General features: G+C 34.6%; 1 protein-coding gene and 1 pseudogene across 3 annotated transcripts in view; one reads left to right on the top strand and one right to left on the bottom strand.

Moving 5' to 3' along the window:
* Positions 1-17076, bottom strand: part of HTR2C (5-hydroxytryptamine receptor 2C) — a 324849-nt gene that overhangs the window by 120704 nt on the left and 187069 nt on the right. The gene's annotated exons all lie outside the window — the stretch shown is intronic.
* Positions 4335-6653, top strand: LOC111536644 (annotated as a pseudogene). The gene is made up of 2 exons (XR_003308378.1): positions 4335-4736; positions 5031-6653. The product of XR_003308378.1 is annotated as a heat shock cognate 71 kDa protein-like (transcript).

The following is a 17076-nucleotide window of genomic DNA, read 5'->3' on the forward strand; positions in this document are numbered from 1 at the left end:
AAGATACAGGACTTATCCCTGAACTTTAACAGGATTTTCTCACTCTTCAAACCCTCATCTAAACTCAAAATGTATTGAAAAATTAATTTCCCCATTACTCCAGGGAATATTTTGAGGATTTCTAATTTAGCTTTGATGTCTTTATTTCTACATGAAAAGAAAACCCTGGCTTTCAACCATTAGAACCATTTAGAACAAAACTGAAGGCTATTTTGTATTTTTCCTTTCCTAAGCTATTTAATTCAATCTCCTGTATTCAAGACGAGGTCTCTCAAGCATTTATAAACTTTCAGTTCATTTTTTCCATACCCAACAGATTTCTGACTTGTGAAATCATAAATATTTTCTGGAACCGAATTTTTCATGACCTGCTTTTCATACTCCTCTGTGTTCTATTGCTTTCTTAAAACCTTAAGATACAGTTCTGGTAGATATTTTTCTGCATGCAAATTGATGCAATGTGTTATTACATGCAAACTGATGCAATGTGTACTACAACGATTGGCTTCTATAACATTTTGGAAGGCTCTTTCAATTTTATTTGTGGATTTGTGTTGTATAGAGTCCTCTGGGAAACCAGGCCCAAGGACAGATGGTTCCCTCTTATTCAGGATATAATGTGGTCCAGAAAAAGATTCGTCTGGGTCTTTGAATTTGGAAAGTCTCTCTGTTGCCCAAAAGTGGGTGACTAGTACAAATGCATGCCAAAAGCTATATTTCTTGGCACATGTAGAAAATTGTAATTGCTTTCACTTCAGTTGCCTGTGTTTTGTGCCACAGCCACTTAATAAAATGAAAACCAGGAGAAAGAATCAACCAGAATACTTTAGCAATGATGGCTTTTAGGGGAAAACACACACACACACACACACACACACACCCCAAAACAAAACAAAACAAAACACAAAAATCCCACCTTTTTTTAACTGATAAAACACAACTTAGAAACTGAGACCCCCAGGGAGAAGCAGACTGTTACACTGGACTACGTGATTTCAGGCCAATTGGGCTCAGAACTTTTAAACTATTAGGCTGAGTCATGTGAAATTGCTAATATTCAACTCCCTAAACTGCAAAAATATCAATTTCATATACCTCAACCTAATTTAATTCCTTTCCACCCACAACAAATTCATGAGAGGCAGCAGAGTATAATATAATAGCTAAAGATTTAGTGTTAGATTGCTTGGAGGCAAACCCTACCTCTGCCACTTAATTTTTGTGATTTGGGGTAAACAGTTTCACTTCTTTGCGCCTCAGCTTCTTCACCTGCATAATACTTGATTGTATTACTAAAGGCATCAATTTCAGTATCCTTTTTGTTGTTGTTTTTACAATGCAGTTGTTTCAGTTTGGGATAATTACTAGCAATACTGCTACAAATAATTCTTTTATATGGATCTCGGTGCTCAGGTGTAACCCTTTCTGTAGGCTATATACCTAATAATGAAATATCTGGATCATAGGGTTCACACTTTTCTACTGCTATGTAATGCTAAATTGCTTTTTAATATAGTTTGTATCAATTTACGTTTCCACCAGAAGTATATGAGAGTTCCTATGGCTCCATATGCCTGCCAGCATAAGTATTGTCACACTTTTAATTTTTGCCAGTCTGGTGACTATTAACTGGCATTTAATTGCAATTTTAATTTCCCTGATTACTAAGTTTGAGCATCTTTACAAATATGTATTGGCCATTTGCATTTCTTTTGTGAAGTTTCTCTTGAAATCTTTTGTCCTTTTCTCAAATTTCATTGTTTGCTCTTTTCTTATTAATTTATCAATTTTTTTATATGCTCTGGTTACTAATCTTATTCTGGGTACTTGTATTTTGTATTACAAATATGTTTGCCACCTCTGTGGCTTATTTTTTGACCCCGCCAGGTGTCATACAGTTTTTGGATTTTCCCCACCTTTTATTGAAGTGTAATTTCCATAAAAATTCACTGCAGGGTGTTTTCTGATGAACCAAAGTTCTTTATTTTAATGTAGTCAGATTTACTGCTTTTTTAAATTGCTGCTTTCTGAAATCCTTCATTTACTGCAAGATCATGTAAATATTCTCCTATATCATTTTCTGAAATCCTCATAATTTTGTACTTTATATTTAGGTTTATAATGCAACTCTAATTTATTTGGGGTATAGTATGAGGGAGTGGCCTGATTTTTTTCCATATTGATACCCTGTGTTTCCAGAGCCACTTATGGAAAAGTCCATGCTCTCCATATCAATCTGCAAATCTAATCTGTTAAAGCTGTAAATATACTAATTGATTTTCTAATGTTAAACCACCTTTGCATTCCTAAGATAAACCTAATGTGGTCATAATGTATTTTTCCCTTCATAAGTAGATTCCTTCAATTTTCTAATTTTTTTTGAGACCAATTTTCTAATATTTTAAGGATTTTTTGCATCTATGTTGATAACTGAACTACTCTTGTATTTTTTTCTCACTAACATCAAGGTTATTGCACATTCATAACATTGGGAATGACATTTTGCTTTCATTTCTTTGTAATGCTTTATATAAGATTGGACATTCATTTTCAGCCTTATTTTTGATAATGTATGCATTTAAGCCTGTTAATTTTGTTTTAAATACTGCTTTAGATTCATCTGGCAAGTTTTGATATCTAGTATTTTGTTATAGTTCAGTTTTTAAAATTTTTCTGATTTTCAATATGATTTTTGATTCATGGGTTACTTCAAAATGTTTAGCAATTTCCAAATACTTGCTAATTTTCTAGTTATCATTTTATACACGATTTTTAGCTTATATGTTTACGGTCAGAGAACAGTGTTTGTATGAATTAAATTTCATTAACTTTATTAAAACTTTCTCAATGGCCTAGTAAGTAGTCAACTTTTGTCAATTTTCCCTGTATGCATGAAAATAATTTGTATTCTGCATTTGGGTGCGGAATATTATATAGTCATTTCAATTTTGTCAGTCATGCTTTTCAAATATTTTATAAACTTAGATTTTTTTCCAGCTTGTTCTGTCAATTAGTGAAATGATCTATTTGTTTTCATATTCCTGTCAGTTTTTACTTTATATATTTGGTAACCATGCTATTACATAAATACATGTTTCAAATTGCTGTATCTTCCTCGTGAATAGATCTTTGTATAACTATGAAGTTAACAGCTATGTCTCCAGTAATGTTCTTTTACTCTCTTAGCTATTTTATCTATTTCAGTAGCTATACTGTCTTTCTTTCAGTTATTAATTATATGGTATATTTTGCTGTCTTTTTAATGTCAAAATTTCTTATACTATGCTTTAAATGTATTTTTAATAGATGGTGTAGATTTAGATTTCATTTTTATTTTGTCTTGTTTCATTTTGTCTTATTATGTTTTTTTTTTTTTGATATTTTAACCCAGTCTGAAGATTTTTTTCCTGAAATTTTAGACCATTTACATTTAATGTAAATACTGATATCATTGGGTTTATAGCTACTATTTCATTTAATGCAGTCTACTTATCCTGTTAATTTTTTGTTTCCTTTCCTTTCTTGCCCTTTTTATATTAATCATTTTTTAACATCTCCGTTTTTCTGTCTGCCTCTCTTTCAAAGTTGTACACATTTTTCCTTTTCTTTTACTGGTTATTTTATAAATTAAATTAATGTGTGTGTGTGTGTGTGTGTGTGCGTGTGTTTCATGAAGTGTGAAGCTAATCAGTATCTTTTATCTTGGGCAATACAATGAATTTAGAATATTTAAATTCAACTTTGAATTATGTTATTCTTGCCTTGTATTTTATCTTCTTAAAAAATTTACTCACTTAAGACACTATTTTAACACTTTTTTTTTTTTTTTTTTTTAGACAAGGTCTCACTCTGTCACCCAGAATGGAATGTGGTGGTGCAATTACAGCTCACTACAGTCTTGATCTCATGGGCTCAAGCAATCCTCCCACCTCAGCTTCCCAAGTAGTTGGGACCACAGGCATGCATCACCATGCCCAGCTAATCTTTTAATTTTTTAAAATTTTAAATGACCTCTTATTTCTAAATAAACATTTTCTCACCCACATTAACAGGGAAATAGCATGGTATTGAGGGCTAGAGGTTAAGCTCGTAAAGTATCTGGATCTTAGTAAATGTGATATTTGAATTATTAACAAAATTATTCCTAAGAATTGATTTTATTACAACATCTTTAAGTCCTGAATAAAAGTGATCCGGCAAATTATATTTAAGTTCATATGGTAGAAACTTCTGAGAATCTGTCCTAGTTGAGTGGTAATATAGTAGGATGAAATCAAGCAATGAGGAAAAAAAGGAGAAAATCGGCATTAAAAAAAAAAAAAAGGCCAGCAACCATGTCGAAGGGACCTGCAGTTGGTATTGATCTTGACACCGCATACTCTTGTGTGGGTGTTTTCCAGCATGGAAAAGTAGTGATAATTGCCAATGATCAGGAAAACTGAACCACTCCAAGTTATGTCACCTTTACAAACACTGAATGATTGATCGGTGGAGCCACAAAGAATCAAGCTGTAATGAACCCCACCAACACGGTTTTTGATGTCAAACATCTGATTGGATGCAGATTTGATTATGTTGTTGTCTAGTCTGATATGAAGCATTGGTCCTTTGTGATGGTGAATGATGCTGGCAGGCCCAAGGTCCAAGTAGAATACAAGGGAGAGACCAAAAGCTTCTATCTAGAGGAGGTGCCCTCTATGGTTCTGACAAAGATGAAGGAAATTAGGCTGGGCGCGGTGGCTCACGCCTGTAATCCCAGCACTTTGGGAGGCCAAGGTGGGCAGATCATGAGGTCAGGAGATCGAGACCATCCTGGCTAACACGGCGAAACCCTGTCTCTACTAAAAATGCAAAAAATTAGCCGGGCGTGGTGGCGGGAGCCTGTAGTCCCAGCTACTTGGGAGGCTGAGGCAGGAGAATGGTGGGAACCCGGGAGGCGGAGCTTGCAGTGAGCCAAGATCGCGCCACTGCACTCCAGACTGAGGGACTGAGCAAGACTCTGTCTCAAAAAAAAAAAAAAAAAGATGAAGGAAATTGCAGAAGTCTACCTTGGGAAGACTGTTACCAATGCTGTGGTCACAGTGTCAGCTTACTTTAATGACTCTCAGCATCAGGCTACCAAAGATGTTGGAATTATTGCTGGTCTCAATGTACTTAGAATTATCAATGAGCCAATTGCTGCTGATATTGCTTACAGCTTAGACAAAAAGGTTGGAGCTGAAAGAAACATGCTTATCTTTGACCTGGGAGGTGGCACTTTTGATGTGTCAATTCTCACTATTGAGGATGGAATCTTTGAAGTCAAACTTACCGCTGGAGACACCCACTTGGGTGGAGAAGACTTTGACAACTGAATTGTCAGCCATTTTATTGCTGAGTTCAAGTGCAAGCATAAGAAAGACATCAGTGAGAAGAAGAGAGCTGTAAGACGCCTCTGTACTGCTTGTGAACATGCTAAGCATACTCTCTCTTCCAGCACCCAGGCCAGTATTGAGATTGATTCTCTCTATGAATGAATCGACTTCTGTACATCCATTGCCTGTGCCCGATTTGAAGAATTGAATGCTGACCTGTTCCATGGCACCCTGGGCCCTGTAGAAAAAGCCATTCGAGATGCCAAACTACACAAGTCACAGATTCATGACATTGTCCTTATTGATGGTTCTATTCATATCCCCAAGATTCAGAAGCTTCTCCAAGATGTCTTCAACAGAAAAGAACTGAATAAGAGCATCAACCTTGATGAAGCTGTTGCTTATGGTGCAGCTGTCCAGGCAGCCATCCTATCTGGAGACAAAACTAAAAAATGTTCAAGATTTGCTGCTCCTGGATGTCAACCCTCTTTCCTTTGGTATTGAAACTGCTGGTGGAGTCATGATTGTCCTCGTCAAGCACAATACTACCATTCCTACCAAGCAGACACAGACCTTCTGACAGCCTATCTATCGTGACAACCAGCCTGGTGTGCTGATTCAGGTTTATGAAGGTGAGTGTGCTATGACCAAGGATGACAACCTGCTTGACAAGTTTGAACTCACAGACATACCTTCTGCACACCATGGTGTTCCTCTGATTGAAGTCACTTTTGACATTGATGCCAATGGCATCCTCAGTGTCTCTGCCATGGACAAGTGTATAGGAAAAGAGAACAAGATTACTATCACTAATGACAAGGGTCCTTTGAGCAAGGAAGACATTGAATGTATGGTCCAGTAAGCTGAGAAGTACAAAGCTGAAGATAGGAGGTGTCATCCAAGAATTCACTTGAGTCCTGTGCATTTCGCATGAAAGCAACTGTCAAAGATGAGAAGCTTCAAGGTAAGATTAATGATGAGGACAAACAGAACATTCTGGTCAAGTGTAATGAAGTTATCAACTGGTTGGATAAGAGTCAGGTTGCCAAGAAGGAAGAATTTGAACATCAGCAGAAAGAGCTGGAGAAAGTCTGCAATCCCATCATTACCAAGCAGTACCAGAGTGCAGGAGGCATGTCAGGAGGAATGCCTGGGGGATTCCCTGGTGGTGGAGCTCCTCCCTCTGGTGGTGCTTCCTCAAGGCCCACCATTGAAGAGGTTGATTAATCTAACATAAATATAGATGTAGCATTGTTCCACACATTTAAAACATTGAAGGACCTAAATCTCTAGCAAATTCTGTGGCAGTTTTGGCCGGGCGCGGTGGCTCAAGCCTGTAATCCCAGCACTTTGGGAGGCCGAGACGGGCGGATCACGAGGTCAGGAGATCGAGACCATCCTAGCTAACACGGTGAAACCCTGTCTCTACTAAAAAAATACAAAAAACGAGCCGGGCGAGGTGGCGGGCGCCTGTAGTCCCAGCTACTCCGGAGGCTGAGGCAGGACAATGGCGTAAACCCGGGAGGCGGAGCTTGCAGTGAGCTGAGATCCGGCCACTGCACTCCAGCCTGGGCGACAGAGCAAGACTCCATCTCAAAAAAAAAAAAAAAAAAAAAAAAAAAATTCTGTGGCAGTTTTTAAAAGTTCACCTGCTGTAGTAGGTTACTGGGAATTCTTAATACTTGAATATGCAACATGTGCACAGCGGAGGGAAATAACATTGCACTTTATAAGCACTGTATTGTAAGTGGAAAATGCAATGTCTTAAATAAACTACTTAAAATTGGCACAAAATATATAATTTAACACTGTGTTAAGAATATATCTCTAAAAGTTACAGAGATATAAGCACTTGCATTTTTTATAAATTATATATTAGTAGCAAAATGCAATCCTGAAGGTATAACTACAGTAAAATTGGGTTTCTCTATTTCCCTTCAAAGTTGGCTTGGCATTATGACTGTATATAGTAAGTATGAAAGCAATCATCTGTGTGGTAATTTGGGAGCTGGGAAAATATCCCATCTACTTTATTGTAGTAATTTAAATTGTACCATTGTAAGCCCTATTCTTACCAATTGACTAGGGAGACATGTACCTCCTCTGAACTTCTTAACCACCTATTATTTACTCAATACATTCCATCATTAGCACATAACTTCATGTTGTTCATTTTTTTAATATAAATTTCTGCCTCCCACCAACACACACAAACACACCTATGCATACACATAATTATATCATTAACTCCCTCATAAGCAGGGATTGGAACTATATATTATGACATCCCACTGTGTTTTGCTCAGTGCTGACAAACAGCAGATACTCAATAAGTGTCTTTATATTGATTGTGGTTTGATCCATGGGTTATAATAGTTTAACAATGATTTTTGTTTTCTTTGATCATTGTTAGAACATCTCTATCCTAGTGGCTTCTGGGTTCATAATAACTGCTGAAAGTGTTAAAGATGATGGAGTTTGGTCACAGGGTGGGATGGGATGGGAAGCCTCTGGGTAAAATAAAGGTTTTAATTTCATTTAGATGTCTGTTTCAGAAGGGATTTAGAAATCAAAGCTAAGTGCACAAAGTGAAAGGCATTTTGGAAATTATGTGGTTTATTTAATCAGTTTCTAAAGGAACTTGTTTAATTCTAGTTCCTGAATAGATTCTGTGCTTGCAGTTGTCTTATTTGCTGACTAAAATATGTAATACAAAAAATATGCAATTGCAATTTTTGGAATAAATGCATCATATTGTTGAGCATAAATGATCTCCAAAATGTCTGCTCAATATCCCAAAGTGCACTGATAAACATAACTGTTATTCTTGATAAAAGGTATGATCCCATGGTATCTGAAAAATTGTCATTTTTTAGATTATTTAAGAGTCTGTATCCTAATTTAACCAAGATTACTTTAAAATTTAACTTTTGGAAAAATGACACATGAAATGTATTTGGCTGTTCCCAATCACAGTACATTAGTTTGCTGTAATTCACACAGAGCTATTTTTTCATAGAGTTTCACTTATGAAACTGGCTCTTACTACAAAAATGAAGTATACCTTGTTACAGTACTATTGCTTTATTTTGAGATTTGAGTGGAGAGAAAGGCTAATATTTCTATCTTACTAATATTGTGTTTACCAGTTTTTAATTCTGATTTAAGATTCTTTCCATAAAACAAGTTATAATGGGAAAGGGGGAAAGAAGTTCTTGTGTACCTGATTTTCAGGGTAAGGAAAGCAAAAATGTTAAGCTCAGTTACTGAAAACAATTTTTACTTATTGCATATACCTGCTTAAGAAAGGCCTTAGAATAATCATACTTTGGAGACAAAATCAAATTTAGAGACATCTAACGCAGTCCTCTCATTTCACAAATCAAAGGAGGCTCAAAGAAGCCAAGTGGCTGAACCTAGATCACACAGTTACTGGAAAAGCTGGAAATTGAGCCTAAGCCTTCAATACTTTACCATCCCTTAGTATTAACCAACAGAAGGAAAATGTAAAAATGCAGAATGGTGAAATAGTTCACAAGAAAGAGTAGTCTGCCAAGAGTCTGGCATTCCAAAGTAAATCCAAGTTACATTATTGATGATTTGCCTAATAATTTTATATCCCTACCAACTCTCCTCATTGACCTTGCCCCTTTCTAAATTTATTATTTTCCCAGTTTCAGCTTTTGCTTCATCTCTTGGGCCTTAGGCTAACCTGAAATTACTAGCCTTTGTTGGACAAGACATGAGTAGGGCTGTTTCTTAAGCCAAAATCTATAGTGATTTCCCTTGATCCCATAAACATGTACAAGTCTCCCCGATAATTAAAGTACTTCTTTGACTTTTTGCCTCCCTCTGAAAAATGTTTCCTCTCCTAAAGGTCAGAATCAAGCCCCACCACCGCCTCCACCGCCCGCCCTGCCACGACATACACGCAAAAATCTAGTTTCATAAAAAACAAATGCAAAATGTGAATCTTGCTTGAAACCTAATTTAAATAAAGCAACTCATTTATATCCTAATTTAAGCCAATTATTAAAAGTGAATACAGATTAGGTAGTAGATGAAATGAAGTAATCATTTTAACTTTATGCAGTAAAATCACTTTATGGTGTTATGTTTAAAATGTCATTATAATTCAAGGTGTATAAAGAAGTACTTAAAAGAACAGAACATCCAGAATGACAACCTTGGTGAATTCTTTCTCTCACAAAAGCTATAAAAATATTTGCAAAACTACAAAAATCAACTGCTTTAGAATCCTGAAAATTAACCAAAGGTACAGATTTAGCTTAAAACATATTCATTTAAAAACAGTCTACTGAACATCAGTTAGAACAGTGGGATCTATGTTGTTTTAACTTTAGGCTACTTTCATTCCCCTCTCACCACAGTAACAGAGCACAGTAACCAGCCATTTGAGTGGGGACTGATTTGTTTTGGAGCTTCATGTAAAGCCCCATCCTTAGAACACTTTCAATATTTTGACAATATTTACAATAATTCCTTTGAAACACATTATTCCCAGATAATTGGACTATTTATCCTGACTCTGAGTTTAGTTCTTCGGAAAAAGCCTTGTCTCCAGAGTTTTGAAAACAATAACATGAGCTGGATTTAATAACATTGCAGTCGCCTAAGCCTGTGAACTCAGTTGTAACAAACAAGAAGCTGGCTAAAAATTTAAAAGGAATACATCGCTAATGAGAAAAGGACCAATACAAGGAACTCTAAAACGCTCCAACATATTTCAGGAGATCTAAAAGGCTGCACAAGTGTGTATGTCTGTACACATGCTGAAGAAAACTCAGAGAGGACACAAACAACTCATCTCTAGCTACCTTGGATGCTGGACTTAAGCAGGAAGTAAAAGCTAATATTGACTTGTAAATTCTCTGACATTTGAAGGTGCGACCTCCCACAAAAATCTCCTTGGAACAGGGTGGAAGAAAAACTGGCTCATAGCATTTAATAGAATATTCTGAACAATCACTGGCTGACTACAAACAATGCTGATTCAGGGGCAACTCTTAAGAAGTAAGGATTAAAAATAAAAACAAATATCAAAAAAAAAATGCTACCAGAGAAAATAGCAGCCACATATTGCAAGGAATACAGAATCTATAGAAGTATTCTAGGAAAGTAACTGAAGCAAGCAGCAATGAGGACAAAATCTCACAAACAACAATAAACACTACAGGTTGGGGTAGACCTGATTTCAAAGTCACTATAATATATTATTTAAAACGTCTGAGTTTCAACAAGAAATTTCAAGACATGCAAAGAAACAGGAAAATATGCCAGGCATGGTGGTTCAAGCCTGTAATCCTAGCACTTTGGGAGGCCAAGGTGGGTGAATCACTTGAGGTCAGGAGTTCAAGACCAGTCTGACCCTATCTCTACTAAAAATACAAGCCCTGTGAAACCCTGTCTCTACTAAAAATAGTGAAACCCTGTCTCTTCTAAAAATACAAACAATAGCTGGGTGTTGTGGCATGCACGTGTAATCTCAGCTGCTTGGGAGGCTGAGGCATGAGAATCACTTGAATCTGGGAGGTGGAGGTTGCAGTGAGCTGAGGTCACGCCCTGCACTCCAGTCTGTGCAACAGAGTGAGACTCTATCTCAAAAAGAAAAAAGAAAAAAAGAAAGAAAAATGGAGAAAAGAAACAGGAAAGTATGGCATATAGGCAGGAATTAAATAAGTCAATAGAAAGTGTACAGAGGGGGCCTAGATGTTGGACTTATCAGACAAGGAGTTTAAATCAGCTATATAAATATGTTTAAAGAACTAAAGAAGACTATCTTTAAAGAATTAAAGAAAACTATGATGATAATGCTCACTAAATAGAGAAAATCAGTAAAGAGATACAAATTAATTTAATATTTAAAAGAACAAAAATTCGGAAGTTGAAAAGTACGATAACTGAAATGACAAATTCATTAGATAGGCTTAATAGAATATTTCAGAAGGCAGAAGAAAGAAACAACAAACTTGAAGATAAGTCAAAAGAGATTATCCCATCTGAAGAACAGAGAGAATAAAGGAAAATGAACAGAGTCTCAAAAGCCTGTGAAACACCATCAGATTATGTGTAATGGGAGTTCAGAAGGATAGGATAGAAAGATACAGAAAATATATTTTTTAAAAAATGGCTGAAATTCTCCCAAATTTGATAGAAAACACTAATTTACACATCAAAAAACTCAATGAACACCAACTAGGATAAACTCAGGGATACACACCTAGATACTTTATAGTCAAAGAGTTGAAAGGCAATGACAAAGAGCAAATTCTGGAAGAAGCAAGACATAAATGACTCAACATATACAAAGGGACCCAAATAAGATTAGCAGTTGACTTCATCAGAAGCTGTGAGAGCCAGAAAGCATTGGGATGACACATTTGAAGGGCTGATAGAAAAATATCGTCTACCGAGAATTCTATTCCCAGTAAAACTATCCCTTAAAAAAATGAAAGAGAAAGACATTTCCAAATAAAAAAATAGATAGAATTTGTAGTCCCCATACCTAACCTATATCTACCAAAGGGAATCTTTCAACTGAAATGAAAAGGTAGATGGTAACTTGAATCCACATGAATGAAAACTCTTTTCTCTTTCCAAATGGTTTAAAAGACAAGTCCATGAAAAAAAATCACACAAATATTTTGATGCATTATAATGCATAAAAATATAATTTGCATGACAATGATATCACAAAGAAAGGGGAGGAAATGGAAGTATATTGGAGCAATATGTCTACATAGTATTGAAGTTTAATGTTAATCTTAACACGATTGTTTCAAATTAAGATGCATATTATATATGGAGTGACTGAAAATTGGATAATGAAATTTTACTGTAATTAAATAAAGTTGATGGTTGCCTAACATTGTGAATATGCTAAAAATCACTGAATTGTACACTTTAAAGGGTGAATTTTATGGTATAAGATATATATCTCAATTTTAAAAAGGAATAAAAAGGAATATTGTAAGCCCCAGAGCAAACACTAACACTATTTTTAAGTAAATAACATAAAATAAAAACATAGTGAAAAAAAATCCAAAAAGGAATTTAATGAATAATAATAACTACCTTACTTAATTTTGTTATGCTTAACTGCTTGGCATCTAGCTGGAACCCAATATACTGTACCTATATCTATTCTTAGCCTTATTTTTGTTATTGTTATTGTATTCATAGCATAAAATCATTTCCTCAAGGCCACAGCTTTGCTCTAGTAGTCATTGAATAAATAATAGCAATAGGTAAGAAAGTAAGGTGAGTCTAGGTTTAACTTTGCTGTTTCACTACTTTTTTCTTTATTTGCACTTTTATTTTTCTTATTAACGATCACCTTTGTGTACAGCTAAATTAACTTTTTTTTTTTTTTTTCAAATAGTTTTAACACACGTCTGAAAAAACTGCAAGGGAACATGAGGTAAGGCTAGAAGCGTCATATGATGGCACTTGCAATCTCTCGTAAGATCTTTTGTTTACTTCAAAGTATAAATTGGACAGTTCTTAATTACATTGTTAGAATAGTTTAAATCAGAATTAAGTACAGTCTTCGATTCACTACAGTTACTGTCTTTTGTTTAGTCATTTACATAAGTAATTAAATAGAACTTACAAATTATGTGTAAACAATATTATGACTCACTGAAAGTGAAACTTTTATGTGAATAACCCACAGTGAAAGCCAATTGAGTAACTTGTCATAGTAATACATGCTAAAAGGTTTATTTATGAAACATTGGCCTTCAAAAATTGCCTTAACATTTTTCAATGAAATGAGTTTGGGGAAGTGGCCATTTAATTTTCATATTCCACTTAAATAACAAGAAGTTTATCTTACTCTGTTACATTTAAACTGACAAAATATATATTTATGTTATGTTATATTATATTACGTTTGTTTGAACCAATATACTACTTCCAGAACATTTGTTTTGGTACACGTGAAAATACATAATTTACATTTTTATATGCATAATATATTTTTGTTTGTAAATAGGGGTTTGGTTAAATGTCATACTAAAATAATAATAACCTTAAAATTGTATAGAAAGTTAAAATTTACTAAATATTTTCACATTCAGCTTTTAATATTCACAAATACCTGTGAAGTAGATGCTAAGTGAGATATTGTAGGTTAAAATACTTATCAAGATAGATATACAATGAAAGTCATTTATAAAAGAGAATATAGTTTGTAGAGATAATCAGTGACTTACCAAAATCAAAATACTAATATAACATTACTTAAGAGTCATTTGATCAAAAAGACTTAGTTAAAATAGAGTATTCCTTAGCCAGAATTAATGCTAAAGGCTATAAACTATCAAATTTAAATATGTATATGATTAGCTTATTAATGTTTAGCCTTTATATAATTTTCTATTGAACAATTTCCTTTTTAGTAGTAACCAAATTATACTATGATGTTTAGTGGAAATAATTTGTTATCTTTATTTTTTACTCCAATTGCCCTTCAACAGAACACCGAGGTTGATTACAACAGTTTATATGTGCCACTCACTGGTGAAATTTATACAGAGTTTGTAATCAGGTTTATGAGGAATTGAAAATGAGAGACTTCACTTTCTTCCATCACAAGAAACACTTCAAACAACAGAGAATTTATTTTTCATTACACACTTCATTTATTTATTTTATATATTGTTATATATATTTCATTTATATATGTCATTATATATATTTTATATACCTTCTACTTTGAATATATTTTCATACAAAATTAAATACCTAATAGTTAGTTTCAGCTATTAGTTTAATAGAACATAGTCAGCTTTGTCCTTTGTACTTGCTCTTAAAATAGTGAATCCAGAAACTTTTTCCTCCCTATCAATATAAAGGAGCTATTACGCTAAGATGGGGTTAAAGTAAAATATGGGGTATAAGATGAGGTTAAAGTAAAACAGAAAATGAATAAGTGCTTAATGAATATCAAATACCTCTAAATTAATTTCCCTTTAAAGTTTTGTTCTACAGAATTTTGAGGAGAAAATAGGTTTTTTCTTAGCCAGTGCAGGCTTTTGGGTTCAAAGAATGAATTTGATCTAGAATAAGGAAACCTCTTGCTCTGCAGAAGACAGTCTGATGTAATTCTCCCACGTGTACTCTAAGTACTAACTCAGAATTCTCTTTCTTCTTTATTCTAAATAGGGTTCTAAATAGGATTTTAAAAATCCACATTTGTCATGATCTTACAATTACATAAGAAACAACAATATAAAATCTTCAGTGGCTTGGCTAATTTGCAATTGTACATGCTCCCGTAGAAACTCTTGTATATCCCTTAACATGTTACTACAGAATAAAAATAGAAATAAACAGGATGAAAATAAAAATTCTATCTCCAATATCTGTGTTACTAAATATTTCTCAGTGAAAAGAACTCCATTAGAAAATCAATCTCATTCAAACTTGTCTTGTTGATGCTCTTCCTTTAAAAGAAACAATGGCATTCGGTCATGGGAAAATTTATTTCATTAAGTGTAATTTGGGGACTTAATGTTATGTGAACATTGAGTAAGCATCTATATTTTGAATGCAGAATAACTAGATAGCAAAGATTTTAGATTTTTGATAGATATTTGAAACACAAAACAAACTTCAGCACACAAGGAATATGGAAATTTGACTGAAAAGGAAAAGAAAGAAACTAACTTTTAATGATTAGTCCAATGATCCTTTTACTATACAGTTCAAGCACTCTGTTAGGAGTACATACAGAAAAACATGAACAATTAAGATCCATAGTTGTAATATATTCTGTTCAGCATATGAGAGACACCTTTCAAGATTGAGTTACTGCCCTTTAAGATAAAGGCTAAGTAGGCTTTTCTTATTCATTGCATAATGCTTAGGAGTGAGGATTATGGGTATATAGTCCATTCATTCTAAGCAAATTTTCTTTTATGTTCACTTAGATGGCAACAAGGATAAAAGGTCTTCTGAGTATTAAAACAATGTATAATTAATGAGTAGGTTTTTCATCTATGATCTCTTGCTGGGACTAACCAAACTGATTATAAAGATCATAGGAACATAAAAGCACATATGAAATTAACACTATTGTATGAAATAGAAATTCTTATTTTCATCTCCCTATCATTGACAAAGGCACTGAACTGCCTTCATAACGATACTTTCAGATTTTGAGTAACTTGTTCAAAGTGGCATAACTAGGTATCTTAATTATAGAATCTTAAGACATAAAAGACGACCTCAAAAAAAATCTAGTTCAAGCTTTTATACCAGGCATAAATTCTTTGCATAACGACTAGTGATGGCTGGTGGTGTCCTCTCTTTGAAAGACAGAGCTTTTATTGAACCCTAAGCTGATTCTTTGTGTATCTTTTACCATTAATCTTGCTTTTGTCTTTGGAAGTATATGAGCATGAAATTCGTTCAAGTCTGAAGATACATCGTGACCCCTCCCATTTCTCCTTAATTCCACTTCTAATCGCAAGACAGCAGAGGCATTACAATCTGGGCCTTCAAACTGTCGTAGGTAAGTATTAATAGAGTCTCAACTGAACTGAAATAAAATTATTTTGAGTAAAGCTATAGTTCTAAAACAGTGTGTATCAGCTAGGACCATGTACAGTACTAATAAGTGTCCAATAACTATTAACTATTAGTATTATGGTAGGGCTTGGAGAAATTACCCTTAAATATACAAAAGACTGTTTCCTTAGTTATGTTACTCTGTGTCTCTAGAGCCATATCAAGACATCAAGCAAGAATCAACATTTGTTGTCGTTGTTGCTGTTGTTGTAGTTTTTCAGGAACACAGTATGTTCAACATTTCCGTAAGTCGGTGGCAGAAATAGCACTCTGGCTAGCTGGGAGAATGGTACCTTTAATACCAGTGATGTGAGGATGGATATTAGCCTTTTGTGGCCCTAAAATGAGGTAAAATTGTGTACCTCAATTTCCCTCATCTGTAAAGCGGGAAAAATACTTATACGTTGGTTGTGTGGATTGAATAAGATAAATGGACAGAGTAAGTGTTCACTTAAAGTTAGCTATTATAATACTTGCTATAATCGTTTCCTTCACCACCATCATTGAACCCAGTTAAAAGGCTCTTGGGATAGACATACAGGCTTTGAGGGAAAAGTCCATGAAGTAAGTCCTGAGAACTTAGCTCTCTAGGAATTGGCACATTAGTAGATGATATAAAAATCATTGAAAGTTTCCAAGTCTGGGCACGGTGGCTCATGCTTGTATTCTCAACACTTTGTGATGCTGAGGTGGGTAGATTGCTGTAGCCCAGGAGTTCACAACCAGCCTGGGCAACATAGTGAAACTCTGTCAACAGAAAGAAAGGAAAGGGAAAGGGAAAGGGAAGGGGAAAAGAAAAGAAGAAAGGAAAGATAGAGAAGGAAGGAAGAAGGAAAGAAGGAAGGAGGGTGGGATGGAAGGAAGGAAGGAAGGAAAGAAGGAAGGAAGGAAAGAAGGAAAGAGGGAAAGAAAGAAAGAAAAGAAAGAAAAGAAAAAGAAAGGAAAGAGAGAGAAAGAAGGAAGGAGGGAGGGAAGGAAGAAGAGAGAGAGAAGGAAGGAAGGAAGAAAAAGAAAGAAAAAGAGAAAAAAAGAAAAGAAAGAAAGAAGAAAAGAAAGAAAGAAAGAAAGGAAAGAAAGAAAGAAAAAGGAAGAAAGGAAGGAAGGAAGGAAGGAAGGAAGGAAGGAA

The sequence above is a fragment of the Piliocolobus tephrosceles genome, chromosome 12, assembly GCF_002776525.5.
Source record: "Piliocolobus tephrosceles isolate RC106 chromosome 12, ASM277652v3, whole genome shotgun sequence".
NCBI lineage: Eukaryota > Metazoa > Chordata > Mammalia > Primates > Cercopithecidae > Piliocolobus > Piliocolobus tephrosceles.